This window comes from Bos mutus, chromosome 5 (genome assembly GCF_027580195.1).
Source record: "Bos mutus isolate GX-2022 chromosome 5, NWIPB_WYAK_1.1, whole genome shotgun sequence".
Lineage (NCBI taxonomy): Eukaryota > Metazoa > Chordata > Mammalia > Artiodactyla > Bovidae > Bos > Bos mutus.
The window spans coordinates 77,524,738-77,539,870 of NC_091621.1; the positions used below are offsets into that span (position 1 = coordinate 77,524,738).

At 41.5% G+C, this 15,133-nt stretch overlaps 1 protein-coding gene across 3 annotated transcripts in view; it reads right to left on the reverse strand.

The window, feature by feature from the left end:
* Positions 1-14,308, reverse strand: part of DUSP16 (dual specificity phosphatase 16) — a 93,702-nt gene extending 79,394 nt beyond the window's left edge. Inside the window, exons 1-2 of one of the 3 annotated variants that reach the window (XM_070371108.1) lie at positions 13,927-14,308; positions 6,725-6,836 (exon numbers count right to left, since the gene is read on the reverse strand). The gene's annotated coding sequence lies outside the window, so the exon portion shown is untranslated. Of the gene's footprint in view, positions 1-6,724; positions 6,837-8,936; positions 9,089-13,926 lie in introns of those variants that run through there. The other 2 variants (XM_070371109.1, XM_070371111.1) reach the window with 2 other exon arrangements.
* Positions 14,309-15,133: the final 825 nt, after the last annotated feature.

The following is a 15,133-nucleotide window of genomic DNA, read 5'->3' on the forward strand; positions in this document are numbered from 1 at the left end:
AGTATTGATATAAACTCCTTGATGATGAAGGCCACAGGCTACATATATTTCTTTGTATCTCTTCTAATACCTCACTCTCAGAAGTTGCTCACTAAGACTTGTTCATGCCAATGACAGAAACATGCCAACGACCACTGGCATTTTAAAAGAATGAATCTTTTGTCCACCAAAAAAAGCCTACTGGACTCAGAAGTCAAAGTGCTCATCTCCATACATGAACCAAGGTCATTTGTATAATAAAATACCTCCAATGACTTCACAATAATTTTTACTAAGAACTTGTATACAACTACTACTTCCTGGTAGTGGATACCACACTGATTAACACTTGGTAACTGGAAATCCACCCCACCAGCAAATACTGTACTGCCTTAAATTAATGTCCTGTTAATTACATCCTCTAATGAGATGGGCACTGGCAACATCTAAAGAGCCAGTCACACAGGTCACTTCACTGCCAGAAAAAATTGCTTGAGTTTGTCTTTCAGTTGGGATTGCAGTCAAGAGAAGAAGGGGTTTTCCACTGTACGTGATTTTTATTGTTGGTTATAAAGCCAAGAAGCTATAAAATCAAGCTTCCTGAATATTTACATTAACGAGGCTCTTAGTCATCCACAAAATGAAAAACGAAAACAATTGCTTTAATTACATAGTTAAAAGGGTTTCAATGGAAGGAAAGGTTTCTGATATTTGGATATTCTAGAGTAATGAAATTAGATGCTGTCTGTCCCTAAAGTTGTTTAAAGCAGCTGTTAAATACATATGCATACACCCATTTTATTCTTAAAAATACATTCCAAACTGCAAATGACTTCTGGCCCCTTTAAATGCCAGAGTTAATAATGTTTATCTTCAGGGTCTCCCAATACTGATAAACCACAATAAACAACATTGTGATCCTTCTATAAGACTTCTGTTGGACAGAAGATTAATACATTTTAAAAAAAAAAAAAAAGAAGATTAATACATTTTTAGGTTAACATTTCAAGAGCCTATTCTATAAGCAGTGTTTAATTGCTTTGCAAGTTTCTAGAGCTGAGAATGTGATTTTCAACTCACAGTATATTCAAATTTATATAATCTTGAAGGAATTCTATAGGAAGAGCCAGACTGTCACTCTCTCGGAAACACAGTAGAATCTATCTCAAGATGAGACAAAGGTTGTGCCTCATTCAAGTCAAGTTGCTGCCATGAATGAAGGGAATCGTTCTCCTTTAGCTGTCCTCTAATTTTATCTAAGGCAAATATGCAGTGCAAACATGATTAACAAATAAGAACAAATGCCCAACAAGCAAAAGGGGGTATTCTACCAGGTTTTAACCGCTAGTGCTTAAATTTAGGACATGGTACTGGGGCTATGTTGAGTACAGATTCTGTACATTATATGGATATATCCCCTACTAAAATAAAAATGCAATTAGTTTTCCACCTTTGATGGAAATTTGGGGCATAAGTAATATCACATTACTTAACTGCCCAAAAGCCAAAACCTAATTTTAGCTTTAACCTTCTATTCCATCAAGACTGTTATTAGACACACTGCCCAGCTATCGAGATGACTATAAAACATCATACACTTTTATATCTTCTAATCCTGTCCACTTTTTTGATTAAAAAAAAAAGATATAAAGGTGAAATGATCAAAAGACAGGAACACAAGGAGAGACAAGAATGTCTGAACCAGAAGACACCTCCAAGATCATCGAATACGATATTATTTCACAGCCCACGAAGCTAAGACCTAACTATCTCTAAATTAGCTCCACAACGAACTGGGATTCAAGTCTGTGTAGCCTTCCACTAGAATAAGAAAGAAAAGGGAATCTGTGAGCAAGAAGGAAACACATACAGGACAGTCTCTGGACTCCAGGAAAGTTGCTGTAGCAGGCTGCTGCCTACTCTCTGTGCTTTCTTTTCTGCTTATCTGAGGCAGACACACAGCCAACCATCCAAGGGACATCTCCCCTCAGACTTGCTAAGAGTCCCGGTTCCTCCTGGACAGCGAGCAGCGTATCTAAGCCTAGGAAACGATACACGACGTGCGTTACACCACCCCCGGTACCCACTCCTGTTGGACAGACACGGACAACAATTCAAGCAAACGAGACACCACAGATAAAGGGAGTGGAAGCTTCTGGGAAAGATTTTGTTCTCCGTCAGGCAAGCACTGGAGTAGGAACTGCTGGCTCTTGTCTACTTCCTCCTTCTTACCTCGGAAAGACAAGTGATGCCGACAACTGAGGCAGCCATTTTGTGACGTGATGTAAGTAAACACACAAAAGATGGCTGACCACCTGGCCGAGGGCACTGCGGAGCAGCTGAATTGCCTGAGAACACCTACCTCTGAAATTCCCTGAACTTTTCTGAACCACACAGTAATAAATGGCTTACGGTTTAAGCCTCTTCTATGTCTTTCTATTAACTACCGCTGAAAGCAGTACTGAATTTAAAAAAAAAAACAAACTTTTTTCTGGGTAGTTCCCTGGTGTTCCAGTGGTTAGGATGAGCGCTTTCACTGCCAGGGGCCCTGGGTTTGATTCCCAGTCAGGCAACAAAGATCCAACAAGCAGCATGGCACAGCCAAAATTTAAAAAAAAAAAAATATTATGAAACAAAATCTTTTGTGCCCTGTTGTAATTTTCCTGCCACATCACTCCCATTAAAAGTGTGTATTCTGCTCATATACATGCCCCTAAAAAAAGACAGTATTATATTCATAATTAACAACATGCATGCATACTAAGTCACTTCAGACATGTCCAACTCCTTGCGACCCTATGAGTTGCCCGCCAGGCTCTTCTGTCCATGGGATTCTCCGGGCAAGAATACTGGAGTGGGTTGCCAGTGGTCTCTCCAGGGGATCTTCCTGACCCAGGGATCGAACTCACATCTCATTTTGTCTCCTGCATTGGCAAAAGGGTTCTTTACCACTAGCACCACCTGAGAAGCCACACATAATTAATAGAGACCAGTTCAATTACTTTATAGTTACAGCACATCTCAACAATGACCCTATTAAAATAAACGTCATCAGTAGACAAAATGTAAGGGAAAGAAACATGACTTTGAATCATATTTTTTCTTGATTGTAACTTTGATCCTTCTTTGTGCCATCTCAAATCCTTTTTGGAAATGAGTATCACATAAATAACAAACTAATGAATAAGATCTATCTGAACTAAACTCTTCTGCTCCTTTAATCATAACTGCTGCTTCAGTTGCTTCAGTTGTATCCAACTCTTTGTGACCCCATGGACTGTAGCCTGCCAGGCTCCTCTGTCCATGGGATTCTCCAGGCAAGAATACTGGTGTGGGTTGCCATGCCTTCCTCCAGTGAATCTTCCCAACCCAGCGATCAAACCCAGGTCTCCTGCATCACAGGCAGATTCTTTACCACTGCTGCTGCTGCTGCTAAGTCGCTTCAGTCGTGTCCGACTCTGTGCGACCCCATAGATGGCAGCCCACCAGGCTCCCCCGTCCCTGGGATTCTCCAGGCAAGAACACTGGAGTGGGTTGCCATTTCCTTCTCCAATGCATGAAAGTGAAAAGTGAAAGTGAAATCACTCAGTCGTGTCCGACTCCTCATGACCCCATGGACTGCAGCCTATCAGGCTCCTCAGTCCATGGGATTTTCCAGGCAAGAGTACTGGAGTGGGATACCATTGCCTTCTCCATCACTGAGCCACCAGGAAAGCCCTTAATCATAACTGTTAGTAAAAAATTAAATAATAAAATTTCATTCTTGAATTTACAGCCCCCAAAGTGGCCGAGTCAATATTTTCACATTCGGATGCTTATAACAGAAGCCTGGAGACTTACCAGCACTACACCAAATTCATGGCATTGCTCTTTTCTCCTTTAGAGGTTATAATAATAGACTTTGAATACTGATAAGACATTAAAAGTCAGACTACCCAGTACAGCTATTTCAATAGTTATTTTAACTGTATTTTGATAGAACTCTGTCAAATATATGTTTACCTCCATGACCCCAGTTGCACCCACCTCTGTACTTTCCTAGGTCCCATTTTTCCGTATTCACCCCACAATATTCCTCTGGCTCCCAACACTCATCTGCACTCTGCCCACAGCCAGTTCTGTTCTGCCTATACCAGCTCTGTGATCACTAACATCTCCTCCACTCACAGCCTCCCTGGTTGAAAGAAACAGACAACAGCCACAAACATCTCTTCTCTCAAGTGTGCCACCCTCTCTCCCCTACTGTCATTCAAGGAATAAAATGGCTGAGTACCTTGAGTTTGAGCACAGATAAAAATAAGTATGAATATACAGATTTATATGAATGATACATGTGGGCTCAGTGCTTTCGTAACTTAAAAAAAACAACAGAACCAATGCTCTTTTTTCTTTTTTTTTTTTTGGTAAGCTATAAAGCGCTTTTGGGCTCCCCAGGTGGCTGGGTAGTAAAGACTCTGCTGCCAATGCAGGAGACACGGGAGATGCTGGTTCGATCCCTGGGTTGGGCGATTCCTGGAGGAGAAAATGGCAACATATTCCAGTATTCTTGCCTGGAGAATCCCATGGACAGAGGACTCCGGCAGGCTACAGTCCATAAGACTGTAAAGAGTCAGACACAATTGAGCACACACACAAAAGCACTTTTATCGACTCCTCCTTTGTGTCTACCCTTTACCCACCACTCTCCGAGGTTACTTAATCTTCTGCCCTTGTGGTTTCAGGACCACATGGCTCATCCCACACAATAGCATATTTCCTTCTTCCCAACAAGTTAATCAGCTAAGATGGAAACATTATTTTATTGCTACAGATTGTCTGTGTTAGACTACTCTAAAAATATGTTAGAACAAGGCACCAGTTTATATCAGCAATTTCAAATTCTCATGATTTACCCTGAAACTACGATGCTGGTATTTCCTCTGATGGCACAAAAGCAATGAAGGGCAAAACTGCTGGCACTTTAGCATCAATTATGGCAAGGATCCAAACTGTACTAGCAGGAATTACATTCTTCACTGTCTGTCAATCACTTTTTTAAATACTGATTTTATATTATTTATTTGGCTGCACCAGGGTCTTAGTTTCGGCATGCAGGAACGGCATATGCAATCTAGTTCTCTGACCTGGGATCAAACTTGGGCTCCCTGAATTGGGAGCACAGAATCTGAGCCACTGGACCACCAGCAAAGTCCCGATCAATCTTTTTTTTTAATAATTTATTTTTTATTGAAGGATAATTGCTTTACAGAATTTTGTTGTTTTCTGTCAAACCTCAACATGAATCAGCCATAGGTATACATATATCCTCTCCTTTTGAACCTCCCTCCCATCTCCTTCCCCATCCCATGCGTCTAGGTTGATACAGAGCCCCTGTTTGTGTTTTCTTAGCCATATGGCAAATTCCCATTGGCTATCCATTTTACAAATGGTAATATACATTTCCACGTTACTCTTTCTCCTATCAGTCATTTTAAAAAAGCCAGTTTCACTTAACAATGTCCTTGATAAAATAGTAAAAGTTATTAATTATTAAATCTCACTCTTGAGAACTTGATCTTTTTAATAATCTGTGTGATGAAATGGGAGCATTTCATCATATCTAATATGTACAAAAAGCATTTCTACATACCTAATACAATGGCCATCTTAAGGAAAAGCATTTATGCAATTGAGTGGTCAGCTGAACTATACACTTTTCCATAGAATACATTTCTGTTGAAAGAATGGCTGGGAGACAACTTATTATTATATATAGTTATTCAGATTTAGGTACTTGGCAGACATTGTCTCTGAAGAAGATACAGTGAGCCTGAGGCTTCAAGGAAAAAACTGACAATACCTGTTGCTGATGATAAAATTTGAGTTTTCAAGAAAAAATTAGAATTTTGGAAAACTTGAACTGGATACCAAAATCTTGACTGCGCCTCAATTCTAAAGACTTTTTGGATGAGATTAATGGTTGCATTAATGAATATGATTTGATGAACATTGTGTAATCAATGTGTCAATATTTGAAAGATCTGTAGAACTCAACGATTATTTCTTAAATGACCAATGTACAATGTTATAAAATCACAAGCTGGTCAAAGATCCGTCAAAGTGCAAGATAGACCAGTAGATTTTTCTGTTACGGAGTAGCACAAAAAATTCATTGACAATGTTCAGATTCAACACAACTAACTCTTAAGAACATCTTTCTAAAAAAAAAAGAGGCAAAGGGAGAAAAAAAAGAATCTACCATTTGCTGAGTCTTAGAATATTAAAGAATATACACAATTACATGAAAAAGACACTAAAATACCCCACCTTTTCTCTACTATGAATCTGTGAATAAACAGGGTTTCTTCATATATTTCAAACAAAGCAACATATCACAATAGGCTGAATGCAAAAGCAGTTATGAAACTCCAGTGGTCTTCTATTAAGCAATGCATTAGAGAGTGGCAAAACATAAAACCATCTCACACTTATCACTGTATTTTTGTTTTGGAATACTTTTTTCATTAAAATATGTTATTCATGTTAACCTTTCATGAGTTTATCATTTTTAAGTGAAAAAGTATTTTAAAACATTTCAGACTTTTAATTTCTAATATGTTAAATATTGATATAGTCCACATAAACAAAAGATCTTTGGGGCATCAATAATGCAAAAGTGTCCCAACGCCAAAATGTTAGAAAACCTTAGGTTTTCAACACCACAAAAAAAGTGCTTATATGCGTGTGTATATAAAAGAATAGGCACCTGAGAATGAGTCAGAAGGTCTTTGCTCCAGGTCCACTCACTTTGGGATTTGGATAAATTAATCTAAGGTCTTAGTTTCTTCATCTGTGAAATGGGTTATTCATGTCTTGTTCTGAAGATAAAAGACAAAATATGTCAAAACAGTTGATACAGTACAGGTATACTGTTATTGTTACAAGATCTCAAAGTTAAGAGTTTTAACCTTGTGACTATATTTCTAAAACATTCTCTATTCTTAAATTTTTTTGCTAAATGCAGAACTCACAGAAAATGCAAAGTGGAGATTTTTTGATTAGTCAATTAGCTCAAATGTCTAACCACATAACTTTACTGATTTAAATTTAGTATTTGACAGTTATAATCAGTAATGTGTATATTCTAATTATTACAGATATTTCCAAATACACATAGAAGTACAGAAAATTGTAACAAACGCCCATGTACTCTTAAAAATTACCAAAAAATTGCTAATATTATTTCATTTCCTATATGTGTGTATGCCTATTCTGATGTTTTTAAAAACAAGTATTAGGCATCATTTCGTCTATAAATACTCCCATATGTATCTTTTTAACAGATGAGAATTTAACATAACCCCAATACCATTAACATAGAAATGAACTTTATAGTTCTTAAATATCACCTAAAACATGCGATGCTAAATTGCTTCAGTCATGTCTGACTCTTTGCGACCCCATGGACGGTAGCTCACCAGGCTCCTCTGTCCATGGGGTTCTCCAGGCAAGAATACTGGAGAGGGTTGCCATGCCCCCTTCAACATAAAACATACTCCATGTTCTAATTTCCCGATTGTCTCCCAAAAAGAGAGTCTTCATTAGTTTTTAGTTGTTCTGTAGGATCAAAATATTCTCAACAATTCAGTTACAAGTAATACAAGATTTTCAGCTAAAGATAAGAAGGAAGTAGAAATAACACAATGCTCCATATACATGTACGGTTTACAAAATCAAGTCAAGAACTATTCTCCAGGGAAATGTGCTTCTTCTCCAACAAAACAACAGACAAACATGACAAGAGACACCCACCACAAAAAAGGCCAAACTGGGGACACCTCAGTACTCTGAGAAGTGACCAGAAGGGGACACACTCAGCTGATCAGCAAGGGCAGGAACTGTAGGAAGCCACCACCTGCCCTTTCGGAAAAGGTGGGGTCGGGCCAGCCCCGTGGTCAGGCAGGCTGGAGGTTTAAGGTCAGGGCCTGGGTTCCAGAGTGACAGTACCGCTCAAACAGGCCCAGTAACCAAAAGGCTGAATGGCAACCACCTGCGGGTTTCAACTCAGAGCTCAAAAATCAGGGCTCCGGGACTTCCCTGGTGATCCAGTGGTTTTAATACTCTGTGCTCCCAACACTGGGGGCCCAGGTTTGATCCATGGTCAGGGAACTAAGATCCCCCATGTCACATGGCACATCCAAAATAAATTAATTAAACACAAAAAGATAATTGTAAACAAAAAAAAACACAGTGCTCTAAGCTAGAAATACAATGCAAATATCATCAAAATAAACTACCTGTGACAATTCAATTTATTCAGCAAACATTTGTCAAAAAAGTCAATTCTACTAGGCACATCTTAGGATATGAGCTGTAGTATTTTTGTGTATAATTATTCAGTGAAATAATAAGCAACATATACTTCTCTACATATTACTTTCCTCATTAATTTTAAGGGGAAGAATGGACAAATTTAATATGAATACCTTGCCACATACATGACAATTTATAGTGTAATTTATAGTGCAAAACCTGCAATTTGGCCCACTCCTCACCCAGACATTAAAACATAGGAATTCTACTGTCCTTCCCAAATACTTTTCAAGATTACACATCACATTAGCTTTTATCATATACATCACAGACTCAGAGCACTTACATCTACAATTCTTTTCTAAATGGAGTATTTAGTTGAAGATCGACATGTACACACTGCTATATTTTAAATGGATAATCAACAAGGACCTAGTGTAGAGCACAGGGAACTCTGCTCAGTGTTACGTGGCAGCCTGGATGGGAGGGGAGTTTGTGGGAGAATGGATACATGTATATGTATGGTGAAGTCCTTTCAGGGTTCACCTGAAACTACCACAACATTGTTAGTCAGCTATACTCCAACATAAAACAGAAAGTGAAAAAAAATAAAAATAAATGGCGTATTCAGAAGGAAATCAAGGAAAGGCTAAAGAATCTCCCACCTCCTCTGAAAATCGTTTTCTTTTCCATAGGCTAATCCCAAGTGTGTCAGAACGAATTGCAGATGAAAACTGGTCAGATGCATATAGAAAATTTTAAGAGATGTGGTTCCATAGGCACATAAATCCTTTTTGGGATCCTTTACCTCAATTCCACCTATAAGGTTTTTTTGTTGTTGTGTTTGTTTGAAGTTTAAAACTACAGAAAAAGTGGAGAAGGAGAGAACACATTTCTTAAAGAATGCTTAAAAAGTACTTCATAAATGTGTTCCAAAACATGCAAGAGTCACTAAGGAATTTTTTAGCTGATGCTATAAAGGACATCTTGTCAATAACAACAAAACCTGGCAGTCAGACAACTGCAGAGTCCAGACTTCCCCATTTCAAAACCGACACTTTTGTATCAGGTCCACTATCTGCAGAAGTTTAAGATAATATTTCCAGTGAGACCACTAAGGCCCCTACCAACCTGTAAGGAGAATGATTAAGTTCACAGAGCACAACGAACGCAGCCCAAACGTACCATGCAGACGAGACCTGGAGGGAATGTCACCCTTGACCTCATTTTCTGCTAACTACGCTGAAGAGCCGACTTATGCTTTCTGTCCACCTTCAGTTTTGTGTGCTCTCATACAAGGTGTCATCAAAACAAACTGTCCTGGGAGTTTAGCTTCCCTTTATAGCACTGTTGTGATTACTGTTCCTAATGGAGAATATATCTAAGTATACAGCCCAATACATCACAACTCTAAGTAAACTGGAAAGAATGACATTAACCTCACTGCAAAAACATGAGGTTCTTAGCAGACAACAGCAGCAGAATTGCATAAAAATTGTTAACAAGGAGTTGAAAAAGCAAAGCCTGCATGCTTCAATCTACAAAATATTAAGTAGGTTTCTTTTTAAAAATTGGTTAAAGACGGAGTCAATGACTGTGTAGATGTCTATTCAAATTGGTTCGGGCTGCAAATAAATATTAAAAAGTTAAATCATTAACATTTCACCAGGCATATTACAGGCAAAACAGGTCATTCACAGAATAAGTAGGGCTGTAACTAGCACTCTGTAATTTCCTTGTCTCTGATCATTCCTATTTTCACAAGACATCACTCTCTGACATCAGATTTTCCATGAAGTGTTTACTTGTTTATTGCCCTTCTCCCACTAGAATGTAAATTCCATAAGGGCAAAAACCTTATCTTACTTTCCACTCTTTGCCGGGTTCAGAGAACAGTGCCAAGCACACAGTAGAGGTTCCAAACAGATCTGCTGAATGAAGGGATAGCTGAATGGCCACCCCCTACCCCTCCCCTTCCTTTACTCCATACACAGGTTAACCATCCTTTGAGGTCAGGGTCAAATTCTACCTCCTCTATGAAAAAGATCTCCCATTCCTCCAATCTCCTTCTCCTTCATACCATGAATGCCACCCTTGTCTGCTGTCTGATAACTGTTTATCCTTGCATATGTATATAGCTCCCTTAAAATTCTCATAATCCTCATTAAGGGCATGGACTCGTGCCCCTAGGTTTCGGTATCCACCTCGGGACCTATACACAGTCTACCACTAATAAATGTTCTGCTTGACTGACTCGTACCTATAATTAATCCAGAAATCAATTGAGTTAATGGTTTCACCTTTTTATAACCTAACCCTCCCTTTCCAATAACTCAACTGTAATTTCAGTGGATCCCCTCTAGTTTAAATTTATTTTTGGCAACTTCAAGCTTTACATTCTCATATATGTAATTATAACTGCTCATAATTCACTTTATCCATCCCTCCTCCAAGATTAATTTTTGTATGTAATTACCAAAAAAAAAAATCTTGTGACTTTTTTGGTGATACCTTCAAATGAAGTATCTAACCCCAATCAAGAAATTGGAGTTTCATTACTTTCTTCCTGTTGCTGAGGTACTGAAGGGTATTTTTTCTTTTTATGCCTTTTTCCTTTCATGTCAAGATGGATCCCATTTCCTTCTTTCCTGATCATAGCCCTGGCAAGCTTTTCTTATTGCTTTGTACCTGTCCTTGGTAATCTGCCTTAGATCCTCCTTTCTGAGCCACTCCTGTTTCCTCTAGTCACTTATTTGATCAGATTTCAAACTTTGCAGTCAGCTTGTTTATGAGACTGGCCTCTTCTTAAAGCTTGAGCCTGCTTCTTTAAATCTGGTCATCCCTTCACAAAGCCAACCAAACCCCGGTTATCTGGGCTAAATGAAATGTACAAAAATATCAGATTATCCACAACACAAGAAAATCAGAAAAAAATTTGACATCTGGCTTTGGAATACACCATGTGGCTTTGGGCAAGATTTACTTTTTTAAAGTTTTTGCTTAAGCCATCACTGTTAGTAACATTTTCTTTTACAATGGTGGAATATCTGTCTCAATTTTAAATTCTGATGCAGTTTTTTCAAAAAGCCAATCAAATATCAACTGAGGTTTTTCCTATGAAGTCTTTAACTCGTTTTTTCAATCTGTTGAAAACTATCATAAAATCTGGTTTCTGTTTCCTCTGATTTATTTCCTCCCTGTTCCTGGGCTTCTGATCCAAATCAGCTTAGCCTATATTAATTTACTTCTTTAATTTAAAGTACCATTTGCTTAAGAATGAAAAGCATTGTAATAACACAAAATGTCTAATGAAATTTTCAGTCCAAATAACACTGAATAGAAGAATCTTTTTTTTTTTTTAAAGCTACTCCAGGAAAAGTTGGGTTTCTAGGATAAATTACACTGGTAATTCTAGCAAATTTATATTTAGTGGGTTATTATGATTGGCTGAAAAATAGAAAAACATTAAACAGCTATGCAAGTCAGCTTTGTCAATATATAATCCCATAGGCCAAAAACTATGAAATTAAATTCTCAATACGGGCATTTATAGAAAAGAGCATCAAAACAAACTCACACATCAACCTTGCCCCTTTTCCTGACCCCAGCCTAAATTCTACACAATCTCACACTTGATTGCTGCTGCCTCACTTCCACAAATGATTTTCTAATGTTTAAGAAAAAGGAAAAGAAGTAGGTTAACAGATTCTTCTCCTTTTCCCCCTTTTCAGCTTCTGCCATTGAGCTCTTGGCCAAAGAGATCCCTAATCCTCAATTTTACATGACTGTTTTCACTTTACAGGTATTCAATTATTTTACATTCAAATGCACATTTATATAGAGCTTGAACCTACTCTTTTTCATGCTAATCATCATATTACCAGCAGAATTGAGAATAAACTCATTTTTGCAGTTCCCCCTCATAAAGAACTTTGGGAAGTACAAATTATTTTACCTAAAAGCCAACTTTGGGGCTGGTGTCTTTTAGGCCAAGTTTTTATATAGGATGTTAAATGTTAACCCCCCAAAACTTTTTTAAACAAGATTTCACAGTCATCAAACTCAGTTAAGTTCCAGAACTTTACTTAAAATACAAAAACAAACTCAGGATGCCTAGTCACACTTTGACTAATATACCCCAACAAAGCCCCAAATTCTTAATTTTTTAATGTACCTTCTCCAGGCTGCAGCACAAGTCTCAATTAACCACGGCCTCCCAAGCTGTTTGTCCACCCATACACATCATTTCTCAAGGAAAAATAAATAATTCACAAGTGACTGATTCAACTGGTAAGAATTCTTTCCTTCTTTTAAAAATTTACCTTAATTTCAAAAATCTCTTTTCTTGATGGAGTTCAGAATAGTATAAATCCTCTGAGGAAAACAGTTGTCACCTATGTGCGCTCAAAAGATGAGTGGCTTAAAGAGGCATTTTCTGACAGTCTAAGTTCCCCAAATACTAGTCATAAGGTATTTCATGGATGGTAAATTTCACACACACACACAGGAAAGAAAGGAAAGAAACATACCTGGTCATTTTCTAAACAGGTTTGATAGGTTTGGTTCCCTTGTAAGAGCGGAGTATTTACTTATAATCTTTTAAAGCACAAGTGGCAGCCAGGAGAGTGGGTAAATAAAACCTTCAGAGAGGTTTAAAAACCCTGCATCTTAACTCACTTCCCCTTGATTTCAGGGGCTGGTACTGCAACCCCATGGTAAATGAGATTATGTAACAGGTTTTTCCTCTCTCCACTTTATTCATCACGGTCTGATTGGAGGTGTGCTTTCTCCAAACGAGTTGAGACTCCTAGGATTTATTTAGGACGGCTGAAATTGAGGTTTGATACATTTCCTTAGGATTTTGCAGGATCCATTCATTTAAATATCTGTTTGTAGTTTTCTCAAGTGAGAAAACACAATAACCGTGTAGTTGCTGTTGTAATTTCAAGGAAATAAACGCAGCTGCACCTGAAAACTTCCGTTTTGCACAAATATTTTCCTCCCCTGTGTTTCATTCCATGAAACTGCACATGATATACACAGACCTTCGCTTGTCTCCCGGGGCTTCTTCCTTTCTCACGTTTTACGGTTGGTGTAAATAAAGAAAAAGTCCCTGGCGCACCAGGCCCCCCAACACCCGGCCTCGGCGGAGGGGGGGGTGTCCCCGGAGGAAAAGCGAGTGGGTTGAAGAGCGCAGCCCGGTCACCACTCAGGTGGCCCAGACGCTCTCACGGAAGGCGAGCTGGGGATAATGGGGACAGTCAGGCCGGGGCCCCTCTTGGCAGGCGAGTTGTGTAACAGTTGCGCCTGGAAGTGAGCAGCTTGGCCCGCGAAGGGACCGCGTCCGGCGGCGGCTCCTGGAGGCGGCAGCCGGCCGCCCGGCCCGCTCGGCCCGAGCCCGCGCACCCGCCGCCGCCGCCCCGACCCCGCGCGGGCCGGGCCGGGCCGGGCCCCCCTCCTCCACACACCCCTCGCGCCTCCGCTTCCCACGCGCTCGCCGCTCGGGGCCGCGATCGCCCCCACCCCGCCCTCGACCCCGGGCCCGGACGCCCGGAGGGCAGCGCCGGCGGGACGCGCGGACCGGCGTCCATGCTGCCGGCGCGGCGGGAGCCCTACCCGGCGCCCACCCGCCCCGCCGTCCGCGCGCCCACTTACTTTCGGGGCCGCAGACCTCGCGGCTCCCTCGGGGGGGCGGGGGGAAACGAAAGTTGTCACGGCGTCTCCCCGCGGGGCCCCCTCGCCTCCCGGACCCGCGAGGCGCCGCGGCGGAGCCGGGAGGGCTTGCTGCGCTCCCGCCCGCGTCCGTCCCGTCGCGCTCTCCTCCGCCTCCTCTTCTTTTCACTATATTATCTTCTCCTGCTCGGAGGGGCGGGTGGGGGCGGGAGGCTTAGGAAGCGAGGAGACGTTTGCAACTTTTCTTCACTCTTTCTCTACCCCCCACACCAACCCCCCGATCAGCCTTGAAAAAACACTGTTGAAAGGGGCGAGGAACCTGGGGAGGTGGAGGTTGGGGGGGGACGCGGAGGGGGTCGGGAGAGGTGATGATAGTCGTTTGGAAAACTGACCAGAGCCCCCCCGCCCCAAACAGAGATACCCAGAAAGAGGGGGAAAGGCGGGGGGTGGGGTGGGGTGGGGGGTTGGGGGGAAAGAGAAAGAGTCGCTGGTCAGGAAACTTCAAGCGCGGATGAGGTCATTGGTTTAAAAATAAAGAGATGGCGTCACTTGAAACCAATCCCAGTGAATGAACTCAGCGGAGCCCCGGGGAAAGGAGGAGACAGGCGAGGGCAGGGCGGTGGGCGACGGGCGGGGCCGTGCGCCCGCCCGAACCCGGAGCGCGGCTCGGCGCCTGGTCGCGGCCGCTCGGGGAGGGGTCGGGTCACGTTCCGTTCCGGGGCCCGGCGACTCCGGGGCAGGTTCCGCGGGCGCCGCTGGGAGGAGCCGGGTGGCCGGGGGAGGCGGCCCCGCGGCCTCCTCCTTCCGCGCCCTCACGCCGGCTGCCCCCGGGGCCCCGGATCCCCGACCCTCGGGCCGGGTCTCGGCCGCGTAGGGCTGCGCCCCAACAGGTATTTCAGGGTTCCTGCCCCAGCGAGGCACAGAGCCTTTTCCTCCTCTTTGGGCTGTTTCCAGCTGCCTCCCCAGGGTGAAGAAACGCAAACAATGATTTGAGAGAATTGCAATCTTTTAAAAGTGAAGAGTCCAAAATGCAGGGCACTGCGGGCTCTAGGAGAGAGAAGTTACAGGTAATTTAAGAAAAATCACGCTCAGGTGGTCAGGCAGTCAGCTCTCCGTTTGTCATAGAAAGCCCCCACCAGAATGCTCCTAACATTTATGATTTTACTGTGCTTCTATTTACTTATTTCTA